The sequence below is a fragment of the Vespa mandarinia genome, chromosome 10 (assembly GCF_050613455.1).
Source record: "Vespa mandarinia isolate Hongniang chromosome 10, ASM5061345v1, whole genome shotgun sequence".
Lineage (NCBI taxonomy): Eukaryota > Metazoa > Arthropoda > Insecta > Hymenoptera > Vespidae > Vespa > Vespa mandarinia.
The window spans coordinates 8,133,912-8,147,321 of NC_140819.1; the positions used below are offsets into that span (position 1 = coordinate 8,133,912).

At 34.2% G+C, this 13,410-nt stretch overlaps 1 protein-coding gene across 4 annotated transcripts in view; it reads left to right on the forward strand.

Annotated features, from left to right (window-relative positions):
• nAChRalpha4 (nicotinic acetylcholine receptor alpha4) overlaps positions 1 to 13,410 on the forward strand; it is a 135,930-nt gene that overhangs the window by 111,022 nt on the left and 11,498 nt on the right. The gene's annotated exons all lie outside the window — the stretch shown is intronic.

Genomic DNA, 13,410 nt, shown 5'->3' on the forward strand with positions numbered 1-13,410 from the left:
TTTATCATTAACTAACACGCAACGCTGCGTGCTTGGAATGTGTTTACGAGCTGCTTCTCGGATTACTCGGAAGCGGCCTCGAAAAAAAGGAAAAGCAAATAACGACGACCGCCACGATCCTCTCTCGATGTACATTTCAAGACCTGAAAACTATACTAAGCTTCCCTCGAGAGACACGTACGATCTTTTCTCAAGTTACCCTTGGTATTAAGAAGGGTGAAACGTTTCGCTCGAATACTCTTCGACGATGTGGTTCACGAGAAACGACAAACCTGCTTTTGTGTTGACCGAAATTGATCTTAAAAAAAAAAAAAAAAAAAAAAAAGAGAAAGAAAAAAAATCAAATTACGATGGGGAGAAAGAAGAAGAAGAAGAAGAAGAAGAAAAAGAGATAAAAGAAATCTTTTAAAATGGAGAATAGGTATAATAAAACCAAAGATATCTCTCGCACCAGTTAGAAAATCTATTCCCTTTCGTATTGCAATCGCGCTTAAAACGTTGCGGTGCTTTCTTCGCGATGGAAACGATTCGAATAAAACAAAACAAAAAAGAAAAAGAAAAAAGAAAGAAAGAAAAAAAAACAGAGAAAGAGATATAAAGAGAAAGATAGAGAAGGATAGACAAAGAGTGATAAGGAAACTCGTGTTTTTACGAGAACGTTTTCACTTTGCGTGAAAGGCGGTATGTAGATATACTTTTCGGGAAAAGAACGTAGTTGATTTCAATTTCTAGAGATTTTTCATCGGACGACCTCGAGAAAAAGAACTCTAAATTAATGAAATAATTTTATCGAAATATTATTATAAATATCTTTGTATATAAATAATCATAGAAATTGTTAATCGTATGAATAACGTTAGATGATACATTTAATGAATTAACATTTTATATCTATTCGTGTTGGAAGAAATCTTTCAGCAAAGAAATCTTAGAAATTCTAATCGGAATGTCTCATTCGAAATTCAACGAGGAGTATCGTCTTATTTCGAAATCGTTTCGATCGTTGGAAATCTAAGAGAAAGGAAAGTTGAAGATACCCAGGAAATATATATATATATATATATATATATATATATATATATATTTAGAAAGAGAGAGAGAGAGAGAGAGAGAGAGAGAGAGAGGAGGGAGGATCATCAAGATAGAAAAAGAAAAGAAAAAACAAAAGAACAATTTGGAAAAGAAAGAAGGAGGTAACGGAGATAAATATTTAAGTAAAATGAAAAGGAAAGAAAGCAAAATAAAAAGAAAAAAAAAAGGAAAAAAAAGAAAAAGAAAAATAAAGAGAAAGACGATCTCGTTGCATCGAATTTGAATTTCATTGCGGTTAGGACGCATTTGGGTTTAGAAAGTAAATTCATTCTGTTAGAAATTTCTCCCATACCATAGATCCTATTCCTGTATCCCACTCTCTCTCTCTCTCTCTCTCTCTCTCTCTCTCTCTCTTTTTCTGTAACACATATAAATACATACATACATACATTTACTATGTTTCTGGCTATTCGATTATCCTCTACCTAATTCACCTTGTACCTAATTTCCTTACACCTATTCCTATACCCTCCCCTAAATTTCCAGCCCTTTCTACAAACCCCTGTGCTATCTGATTTTCCTTTCTCATTAACAGACAACAATATATTGCCATGACATCTCGAAGCGTACCAATGTCTACTTAATGGAACATTACGAATGACTAACAATTAAAGTTCGAACTTTCGTTTGGAAATAGTTTGTTCCTTCTTTAACGAATGAATAAATAAACAAATAAAAATGAACAACAACAATAAAGAAACTATCTGATTTACTCCTTTTTTTTTTCTTTTTCTTTTTTTTTTCTTCTTTTTTTTTTTTTTTTTCTTTAACTGGCAATAAGACACTTTGAAATATTTGATGTCGAATATCGATGGATGAACTGGTAGAGGATTAGAAAAAAAAAAAAAAAAAGAAAAAGAAAAGGTCGATGAAAAATGACGGAATTACGAAACTAATGTAATAATGTCAGGAAGAAGAAGATGACCAAACCGTTTCCTTTTTCTTTCACTTATTCATCCTCCGACCGCCCATTCCTCTTGGCCCTCATATTCCCCTCTCCCCGTCCGTCTCCTCCTCTTCCCTCCTCCCATAAACGAGATATCGTTTTCTCTTCGCTTTATCAAAAGACAAGAGTTCCTACCGAAAGGTCTCCATTGCGTCATCGTGATATTCAAAGGACGAACAAAAGCTTTTTGTCTTCATATGTGGGTTATCATCGAATAGAGACTGTTCGAACATCCTTGTTACATCGCTTACAATACTCAGAGAAGGAAGATATGTATTTGTATTTTGTTCCAAATGTAGAGTATATATCGAAAACGATATCTTTTTTGAAAATTAAAGAATAGAGAGAGAGAGAGAGAGAGAGAGAGAGAGAGAGAGAGAGAGATAAGTAGGATAATCTGAAGATCTGATTTAAAGGAATACAATGAGGAGGAAGGAAAAAAAAAATATATATATATATATAAAAAAAAAAAAGTTAAATCGTTTTCTTAAAGATATCCATCGTAAAGGATAATTCATTTGATAACATTTGAAATAATTTCCATCGTTTTCGATTGATAGTCTTGAGATTATTGTTCGGCGAAAAAAATAAAATCAATAAATAAAAAAGAAAATATTTCTGAAGAAGGAAAAAAAAATAATATTAATTCTCTCTCCCTCCCCAATCGATATAATAATAATAATAATAATAATAATAATAATAATAATAATAATAATAATAATAATAATAATAATATCATATAATTTTGATTTCAAATCACGAATGGAAATGAAATGTACATTTTAAATCGTAAGTCAATCAAGTGTATAACGAATATAAACTTCCATATTCTCTCTCTCTCTCTCTCTCTCTCTCTCTCTCTCTCTCTCTCACCAATATCCGACAATTCTCATGAATTCGAGCAAAACGATAACGAGATCGTTTTGATATCTCTCTTTTTCCCCCTTTCTATTTCTCTTTTTCTATGTAATCGTAGCGGGCAAATCGCAAATTCAATAATCGCTAATTATACACGACCTCTGGTTGGAAGCAACGTCACAACCAAAGTTAAACATGGGCTTGACTTATCAGCTTGCAACGAGTTTGTAGATTAGTTTCGTGCTTGCTCAAGCTGCAGGCTATTATGGAATACCTTCGAATTTGGCTTGCAGTACACGTTTGACATTTCACGTACATTGAATATTAACGAAAAAGGTGATACGCTTTTCTACACGATTTCTCTTTCTCTTTCTCTCTCTCTCTCTATATATTATATATATATATATATATATTCTTTTACCGTATACCGATAGGAATCGTATAAACTGTAAATAAATGATCTTGGATACTTCATAAAATCTAATTATTAATTTATTATTATAATTTTAATGTCATTTAAAGTAATAACGAAACCGACGAAAGTCGAAATGAACGACGTTTGGATTTGATCGAAGTTAAATTTATGGTATTTGTAGAAATGTTATGTAGTTTGGCTATTACTTAGCTTCGAGATATTTGCGTTTACGGGAGAAACGAGGAAGGGGAGGTCAATGTTAAACCGTCTCTGTATGAAACTTCTTGTTTATATAAACGTATGTTATCTGCTAACTGCGAAACTCATGATATAATTTATCATCTGGGAATATTTTATACATATACCAAGAGTAACGTCTTATCTCTTTCTTTTTACGATATAAAAGTAATGGGATAGAAGGATTCATGGTTTTTGTATTAACTCGAATGTGCGAGAATACCTTACGTGAGATATAAAGGAGAATGTCGTTCGTTTGTAAATAATATAAAAGATAGGAAACTAAAGGACAACAGTGGGATATGTTATATTCATAAAATTCTATGGAATAACGTTTATAACGATTTATAATTCTTTGTTTTCTTTGTTGCTTATTACGACATTTTGTCGTAGAATTTTGAAACTTTAATTTTTTTTTTTTTTTTTTTTTTTTTCTTTTTTTTTTTTTTTTTTTTTAACTATACCTCGCTTACGTTTTGGAAATATCTCCCAATTTCTTTCATGCTTTTCTGAGTCCTAACGTTGCAATGAAAACTATCTTCCATCCTGCTCTTTTTCTTTTTCTCTGTCCCTCTCTTTCTCTCTCTCTCTCTCTCTCTTCCTATTTCTCTTTATTTCTCTTTCCACCTTTGACCCTTCCGCATCATAAAGCTAACGTCTTGTTTTATGACTTTTGCGATTTGAAATCACCGGTCAAATCCACTTAAAGAAAAGAAAAGAAAAAAAAGAAGGAAAGAAATAAAACTACAAATAGAAAATATCATTTACTATCTTCATTGTATATATAATAATAATAATAATAATAATAATAATAATAATAATAATAATAATAATAATAATAAATTCTCCTAAAAAAACTTACAAAGTTAAACCAAATTAAAAACTTGTATCAAACGAATGTTCTTCTTTCTCTATAAATATCTCCTTCTTCCTACACACACACACACACACACACACATAAAGGTGTATATATATATATATATATAATCTATACAAGAATACTTTATGAAATTACCGACCATTTAATCATCCGCGAACGAGTAAACATTTGCCTTTACGCTTTACAATAAATGTTTGTACCTCGATGAGCATGTACTTGGGATATATAATATTACGCACAATATTCAATTACGTTATACTATGCATGCGTTAACGTGCCATAAACTCAACTCAAAGAGGAAAAGAGATAGGGAGAGCAAAAGAGTTCTTCTATCGGATGGCCTCGCAGAAACATTCAATCGATCCGAAAAGAGCTTCGAGCTTCGTTTAAATTCTTCCCTCTATGGCCTCGGCGCGTCAACGATCCCTTTCAACTTAGCAAGCTAGTCACCGAAGTCATCGATTAGAGCGTGTGCATTTTACAGATCGAGAGAAACAAAGAGGGAGAGAAACAAGAAGAGGGGAAGGGGAGTCGGGAGGGGGGGAAAAAAAACACAGAGAAGAGAATAGAAGAGAAGAATGTATTGTAAAGAAAGAAAAACAAAAGGAGAAAGGAGAATAAAGATAGGTCGAAAGAAATAAAATAAAATAGAAGAAGAAAAAGAAAAAAAAAGCAAAAAAACTTTGAAATCGTCCATGTGTCTGCAATGCACAAATGTTTGCTTATATGCGTGCATGCGTGCGTGCGTGCGTGCGTGCGTGCATGCGTGCGTACGTGGGTGAGTGTAGTATGTATGTATGTATGTACGTCGACCGAATCGCCAGGTCTCGTTAGTTAAACGTCGTCCATACGGAGTCGCAAATGCTGCCATTAATATTAAACGACCGCTCTGAACCAGTTTCAAAGAGCTTACTACGCTGGCTGCTAGCACCCCCGTATGAGGCAGGCACCCCTATGAAAAGAGCCCTTACGGGCCAATGAACTCGTACCGGGAGGGGTGTGAATAGAAACACTTCTGAAATTAATGTCCCAGAATGTCGACGACCAGCTGACCTATATAACAACTACTAGGTGTTGCTGGTGGTGGTGGTGGTGGTGGTGGTGGTGGTGGTGGTGGTGGTGGTGGTGGTGGAAGTGGCGGTGGTGGCGGCAGTAGCAGTGGTGATGGTTGTAGACGACGAGAGGCAAACGCGTCTACCTTACCGAACATTTTCTTGCTTGTTTTTCTTCTTCTTCTTCTTCTTCTTCTTCTTCTGCTTCCTCTTCTACTTTCTTTTTTCTCTTATCTTTATAACCTTCTCACTTCTTCTCTTAACGAGATACACGATGATATCTTCTAGACCAATGTTTATATTTAATTTATATTATATTTATAAAATTATTGACTTTGATTAATAATTATCAACACGAGAGAGAGAGAGAGAGAGAGAGAGAGAGAGAGAGAGAGGACGGAAAAAATAATAACAAATAGGAAAGGAATAGCTTGCAATGGTTAAACAGCTGCGGGCAGCATATGAATCGTAGTCCGATGCATAGAAGCGGAACGTATGCTGCTGCTGCTGCTGCTATTATCGTTGCTTTTGCTATCGTTGTTATTACTGCTGTTGCTATTGCTGTTAGCGCAAATGTGTCCAACAGAATCCATAAAATCGACTAAATATGACCGGATGATTTTACAATTATACGAGAAAATTATTGTTGCATTAATTATTAATCATCGATTACGTTGAAACGAGTAGGATCAATCGATCAAACTGCGATGAAAATTAAAGAAAAATACTTTTCATAGTCGATAATACTTCTAGTCTCGTATCGTTATCAGATTGATGGACTTTTATTTCATCTTCTTTTGTTTTGTTTTGTTTTCTTTTTTTTTTTTTTTTTTTAAAGAGGATTTTAACCTTTGAAGAAAAAATAAAGAAAAAGAAAAAAAAGAAAAAAGAAAGCAAAAGGAAGCAAAAAAAAGAGAAAAAAAAGAAAATTCTATACACCGACACAAAGTTCTTCGATACGATATCATCGTATATTATATTGCAGTACATATATTGAAAATCGAAGTTACCGTATGGCTCGCGAAAATATTTGCAGGATAATAAAGAAGAGAGGGCCGCATCATCATCCACCATTACGTATCGATTTACGATATCAGAAGAAAGAATAACACGCTTGGATGAAAATTGTACCTTGGGAAGTTCATTGGATCAGAATGGAAAAAGAGGGTGGTAGAAAGTAGAGAGGCAGAGCTAGCGGCAAAGGCAGTGGCGGTTATAGGAGGGGGAAGGGATAGAAGAGAAAACCCTCAAGAGACTCCTTCGATGTACCATCTCGACTTTAATGCAAGAGAGGCTGTCCTAAATATGGCGACTTCTACTTTGCTTGGCATACCTAGATTGGAAATTCGAACCGAGAGGAATGGCATAGGAAGTGCCAAGAGATTTCCGTTTGCCGACCACGGACCCGTTACCTCTCAAGGCTTCTCCTCCGAGAGTAGAATCCAATTTGAGCATGGTACGAAGTCGCGATACTACGAGCCATCGGTTGCTACCAACGAATACGACATAGAGACCCACGTTTCTTCTCCTTAAAAGTCTTCTTATTTTGGCGCAAAGACGGTACACCGTACATTCTTTTCTCGCGAAGGATTTTCAAATATTTTTCTTTATTTTCTTTCTTCCTGTTTCTTTTTTCTTTTTTCTCTTTTTTTTTTTCTTTTTTTTTTTTTTTTTACTTCATAAAAGTGTTAACGAGCAAAATAAAAAAAATTCAAAAGTATTTCCGATTCCATCACGGGTAATAATATAATCCCATAATTCATTGAAGTGATTAATTTTCTGAGAAAGAAAGAAGGAAAAGAAAAGATTGAAATGTCATTAGTAAGAAACACGTATTCACGTGAAAATGCTATATAAATCGATAATTAAACAAAGATACAATGACCTTTTGAAAAGGTTGCACCTATTATTCCCATTCTCGGCAACGATCCAATCCTCTCTTCTCTGAAGCACCACGTCGTAGTACGTAGGTAGGTAGATAGGTATATATGTATGTATATATACATCCATACATACATACAACATAGCTACATATATATATATATATATATATGCCTACCTTGGCCAAGTCTATCCACTTGAGCACTGTTCAAAAATAGTTTTATCCTGTCGCTAACAAAAATCGTATCCTCGAACTATCATCGCATAGTGTGGATAATAGCATCCTTCTATATCGTTGCGAATTTCTAGTTCGACCCCTCTTCTTTTTCCTTTTGTCCTCTCTCTCTCTCTCTCTCTCTCTTTTCTTTTTATTAAAAAAAAAAAAAAAATATATATATATATATATATATATTTATATATAAAGTGGTTGCAGTATACGTGAAAATGAAATCACCGGAATCAAGTCTCCGAAATAACTGCATCAGCTAAAAAATTATATTTCGAGATGTAATAATTGAAGCCATAAAATGAGTATTGCGTCTGATATTGCGAGTATGTATGGGAATGTGCAATAGCGTAAATGCGAAATTAAATTAAAAGTAATGAACGAATGGAAGAAAATGAAAGAAATGTGAATGACTAACGAGCATAAAACGAAATTACAAGAGTAAAAGAGAAAGAGAGAGAGAGAGAGATAGAGAGAGAGAGAGAGAGAGAGAGTAAGAGATATACTATTGTATGTATTTAATACATACATATATATATCTATCTATGTATCTTGCGAGTTCAATAAACTCAACAAAAGATTTTTTAACCTCTTGGTTCGACACGAAGTATATAAAAAGAAATATATATATATATATATATATATATATATATATATAGTTATATAAAAGTAAATTATAAAAAAGAAAAAAGAAATGAAACATCGTCGAAAGCTGACTGGTTGCGTGAACGAGACGATTCGTGAAAGAAGGAAATAGAAGAAAAAAAAGAGAGAGAGAGAGAGAGAAGAAGAAGAAGAAGAAGAAGAAGTTGAATAAACGCAACTGTAGTACACGATCGTAATTACCCAACGAGCTTTTTACTCAACCCTAAAACGTAACTTTACGATTTAACATCGTTTTTATCGTCTCCACCGATAGTCTTTTACTATTTCATTGTCTTCATTAAAGAAACTTTTGACAAGGTATATTTTTAAAAGAGGACATATCCAGTTAGAACAATCGTTTAACTTCGTCCCACTGTATGACATCGATTACTATACTTACGAAAAAAGAAAATAAATATATAAATACTTCAAACATAATTAATTAACAATTAAAACGAGTTCAAATTAATAGGGACAATTTGATTTGAACAATTGCCAATTCGAAAATATATAATAATAATAATAATAATAATAATAATTAGAGATAAATTGCACGGCCGATTTGTTACGTTCGAATCAATAGTGTCATGCTTTGAAACTCACAATGAAAGTGCATTGGCGTAGGAAAATGAGTTCCGGAATAGAAGTGCCACCCGTCGGATACCCGCCCATATTGAATCGGCCATTCGGATAACAGCAGAAATTTGTCTCCTCTTTTTCTTCTTCTTCTTCTTCTTCTTCCAATTGACCTCCTCGCCAATTTCTCGATAATGTCGAGGGTGTTCCGTAGATACTACTCACGTTTTTCAACCAGTAAAAGATTTGCCGCTGAATGAGTTTCAATCTCGCAAATTTTTTTTCACTTACAATCAATGTCGTTTTTTCTTTCTCTTTTTTTTCCTCCCCCTTGTAAAAGGAAAAAAGTGCAGAATTGCGATCTCATGTAATGTGGGAGGTAAGAGGGATAAAAAGAAAAAGGAAAAGAAAAAAGAAAAAAAAAAAAAGAAAGAAAGCAAGAAATAATAAAGAAACGTTTAGGAGGAGCTAGTAAGTGGTCGATAATTATTATTTGCGATATCTCGCATGAAAGAAGAAAGATAAAAGAGAATTGATAAAGAAAAAGGGAATACGAAAGGGTACTATTGTCTGTCTTCGGTAGTTAATCACTGCGTCCTCTTTTACAGAGTCATAGAATAGAACGAGAGAAACGAAGAAAATCCGGAGGACACAGTCTAGCTACGTGACACACATGCGTATATCCGACGCAAAATCGAGGTTTATCCGAGATTGCGGTTTTCCTGCGGTTTCAGTTCGCTAGTACAATGAGAGAAAGAGAGAGGAGAGAGAGAGCGCGAGAGAAAAAGAGAGAGAGAGAGAGAGAACCGGTGCAATCCTTTTTACTATAAGCGTGACTTATAGGACACTCTCCTAGCTTTATCTGTCTCTTTCTCTATCTCTCTTTCTCTATCTCTCTTTCTATCTCTCTTTCTGTCTCTCTCACACTTTCTTTCTAATACGAGACCTTTGAAAGTACGGTTAATATAGAAAAAGTCGAGGCCTGGATAGATATTTCTTTTATTTTTTTTTCTTTTTTTTTTTTTTGCTTTTCTCTCTCTCTCTCTCTCTCTCTCTCTCTCTTTGTCTCTGTCTCTTTTCTTTTAGCCTTATTCTTTGTCGAATGTCTCACGAGAGAAAATTTTAACGATCATTCTTCTACATATTGCGATTACTCGTTCACGATGAAGATCGATTCGTTTTATTACCCTAGCAGAATCGACGTGGTAATTACGTGTAGAACAAAGGTTACTTTCAAGCCAGGCCAAGGCAATATTTTATTAAACGAAAGTTACCCTTCTTTGAAATCTTTCCTTTTCTTTTCTTTTCTTTTTTCTTTTTTTTTCTTTCTTTTTTCTTTTTTTTTCTTTTTTCTTTCTTTTGCTTCGTCCCTGTTTTATTTATTTATTAATTTATTTCTCTCTCTCTCTCTCTCTCTCTCTCTCTCTCTCTTACTCTAAAAATATAAGCAAGATTTATCTCGACAAGAACAAATTTCTTGCTTTTTTTTTTTTCTCTTCCGGTGTGTTCCATCGGCCAACAATCTCGAGCTACTTTTTAGTATGTAATTAATTTGATATAATCAAAATAAATATTAATTAAATCGTCGCAATTTAACGAAAATATAAGGAAAAGAAGAGGAAAGAAAGGAAAAATTCAAAGGAACGTCCAACGAAAATAATTTTTTTTCATCTCTGTCGTTTAATAATTGCTACTTTTTCTAATACTTCCTTTCCATACTCTCTTATCCCCATTTCACCCCTCCTTCGTTACGCCTTATACCCCAGAATAATCTGGATAATTTCCAGTTATACAGTTTCTTTGATACATTGGACTCTTATATTTTTAATTTACTTTCGAATATAAGTTGGAGTGCTTCCAGTAACTCCGTGATCCATTAAAACTAGAAATGGGTTGGGGCCAAGAGAAACATGACTTTGAATCTAATCCTTCTCCTTCCTCCACCTCTCAAAATCCCCATAGATTTATGGCCTTTTCTCTCTCTCTCTCTCTCTCTCTCTCTATATATATATATATATACACAATATTATATATAAATACTATGCCACGGAAATAAGAAAAAGAATATAAATAAGATCGAACTTTATCGTATATTGCATGAGGAAAATTCGAAACTTTTAAAGGTCTCCATTATGCCTACGAAGAGGAAGACACCTTGTCGCCATGTTTCTTTTCGTCTTTCCTTTAACTAAGCATCCCTTCCAAGCCACTCCCCACTTTTGAAGGACCTATTCGAGTGGACAGTGATGTCGTTACTCTCTTGCTAAGTAAATTTCATCGCTTAAAGTGCTGCTCTTCCATACCGGCTTCTTGGCCCTTCTAACGTCTAGAAAGAATTAAATGGAGGGTGAGGAGGAAGATAGAGAAAGAGAGAGAGAGAGAGAGAGAGAGAGAGAGAGAGAGAGAGAGAGAGAGAAAGTAAAAGTATAGACTGGTTCTCTCTCTCTCTCTCTCTCTCATTCTTTCTCTCTCCCTGTCTCTGTCTCTTCTCTTCTCTTCTTCGTGTCAGCTTCTTTATTAAAACTTTGCCAACGTCGATTCGAAAAGCCGACTTAGCGTCAAAACGCCAGAAGCGAGCGAGCGTGCTATCCTGAATACAAAGGGCAATTCGCTTCCTCCGACGTTTCCTTCGACGCTTACTATTCGGAAGTCTTTGTAGGGATGAATGAACGAGACAATGAGCCTCGTATACGCGTGTACTCGAGACTACGAGAAAGTTCATACAATTTTCATTTGCATTTGAAACACGCCAAGCATATACTTTTTCTCTCTCTCTCTCTCTCTCTCTCTCTCTTTCTATATATCTCTCTGTCTCTCTTTCTATATCTTTTTCTTTTTCTCCAGGTACGTGGAAAACAATCATTTTGAAATAAACACTCTATATTACTATTGATTATGAAGATATCGAGAAAGAAAATAAATTTTATAATTGTCCTAGGAATGTAACTGTACATTTTAATTTGTCCTTTTAATTATTAAAACCAAAAAAAAAAAAAAACAAAAAAAAAAAGAAAAAAGAAATCAATTATATGTACTACAGTATAATAATATAAACGTGTATCGTAAGACCAACTGGATCGTAAGATTAACTCGATCGTCGCGAGACATATTGGCCGAATAAACTTTGTAATTATCCCCTAAAAAAAGATTTAAAAGAAAGAGGAGAAAAGGAAAGAAAAAAAAAAAAAGAAAAGAAAAAAATAGTTTAATTACAATAATATCAATGTCGTAAAACTAAATGGGCGTGGTGATAGGTAGACCAAGAAATATTGAAGTCGAACGAGTGAACGTTCCCGATTAAGATTCAATCGGTAGATGCCGCGCGGCAAGTAATCAAGGAAGACTCCGCCCACTTCTCTTCTAGGCGAGGCAAACGATTTGCAAGTTGAACGCGATTTAACTTTCAAATGGAACGCGCCAACCGGATCGATTCCTTCGCCGGTACGTTTTTTTTTTCTGCTTCTCTCATTTTCCTTTACGATTATACGCGAATGGGATAGGAGAGGTTCAGAGGGGGTGGCAAGGAGATGAGGAAGGGAAAAGGGATTGGTGTGGCGGCTGTAATCAGCCACCTTCCGCCGACAGGTCTGCTCAAGTGGAAAAGATTAAATCCATCGTTATCTCAAAAATGTCCTTTCTACTTGAGAAAATGTCGCTCGACCATTCGTCCGAAAATGAATTCTCGTGATATCTCGAAAAAAAAATTCCGATTCACGTTCTCCGTATCATCAACCTTCAATATTCCTCACTTCTAATCGGCAGAATTAAACAAGTAGACGTATTACTTTTCTCTCTCTCTCTCTCTCTCTCTCTCTCTCCTTTTCTCCCTTTCTTTTTTATTTTTTTTTGCCTTTTTTCTTTTTCTTCACTCCAACTTCCTTGCTTATCGGCCGAAGAGATGTCGAGCACATAGCGATTGAATAATGAATAACAATGGAAGAAAGCTTTAACAACCCTTCGTGACAGTTTCTGATCGAACTCTCGAAAACGGTGATTACGTAAAGTACTGTTCAAGAAACGAAAGAGAGGGAGAAATAAAGAGGGAGCTACAGGGAGTTGATTTAAATAAAGAAAATCGCTATTATTTTCGTTAGATTTAAATATACCATCGATTAAAGTTAGTTTTCCTATTATATTGTAAATTTATCATTTTAATTCATTCATGATGTCAATTACGTATTGTCAAAAATTTCAATTAAATTTATGTAGTTACGTCCAAAGTTTTAGTTTCTAAACAAAAAAAAATTTTCTTTCACTTTAAAAAAACTTTCCTCTGATATTATCGATAATAATAATAATAATAATAGTAATAATAATAATAATAATAATAATAATAATAATAATAATAATAATGGATAATTTTCTTATGTACGAAACAAGAATAGAAAGAACGGAAATGTTTCACGCACAATAAAAAAGTAAGAAAGCTAGGAAGCTTTCTCACAAGGGACAGAAAGAAAGAGAGAGAGAGAGAGAGAGAGAGAGAGAGAGAGAGAGAGAAAGATGCATCGGTGAATAATTTAAATGGAGGATAAAAATATTGTAATTACGACAATTACAATTCTGCCACAATGACGGATATAGAATACGTGTTTAGATCAT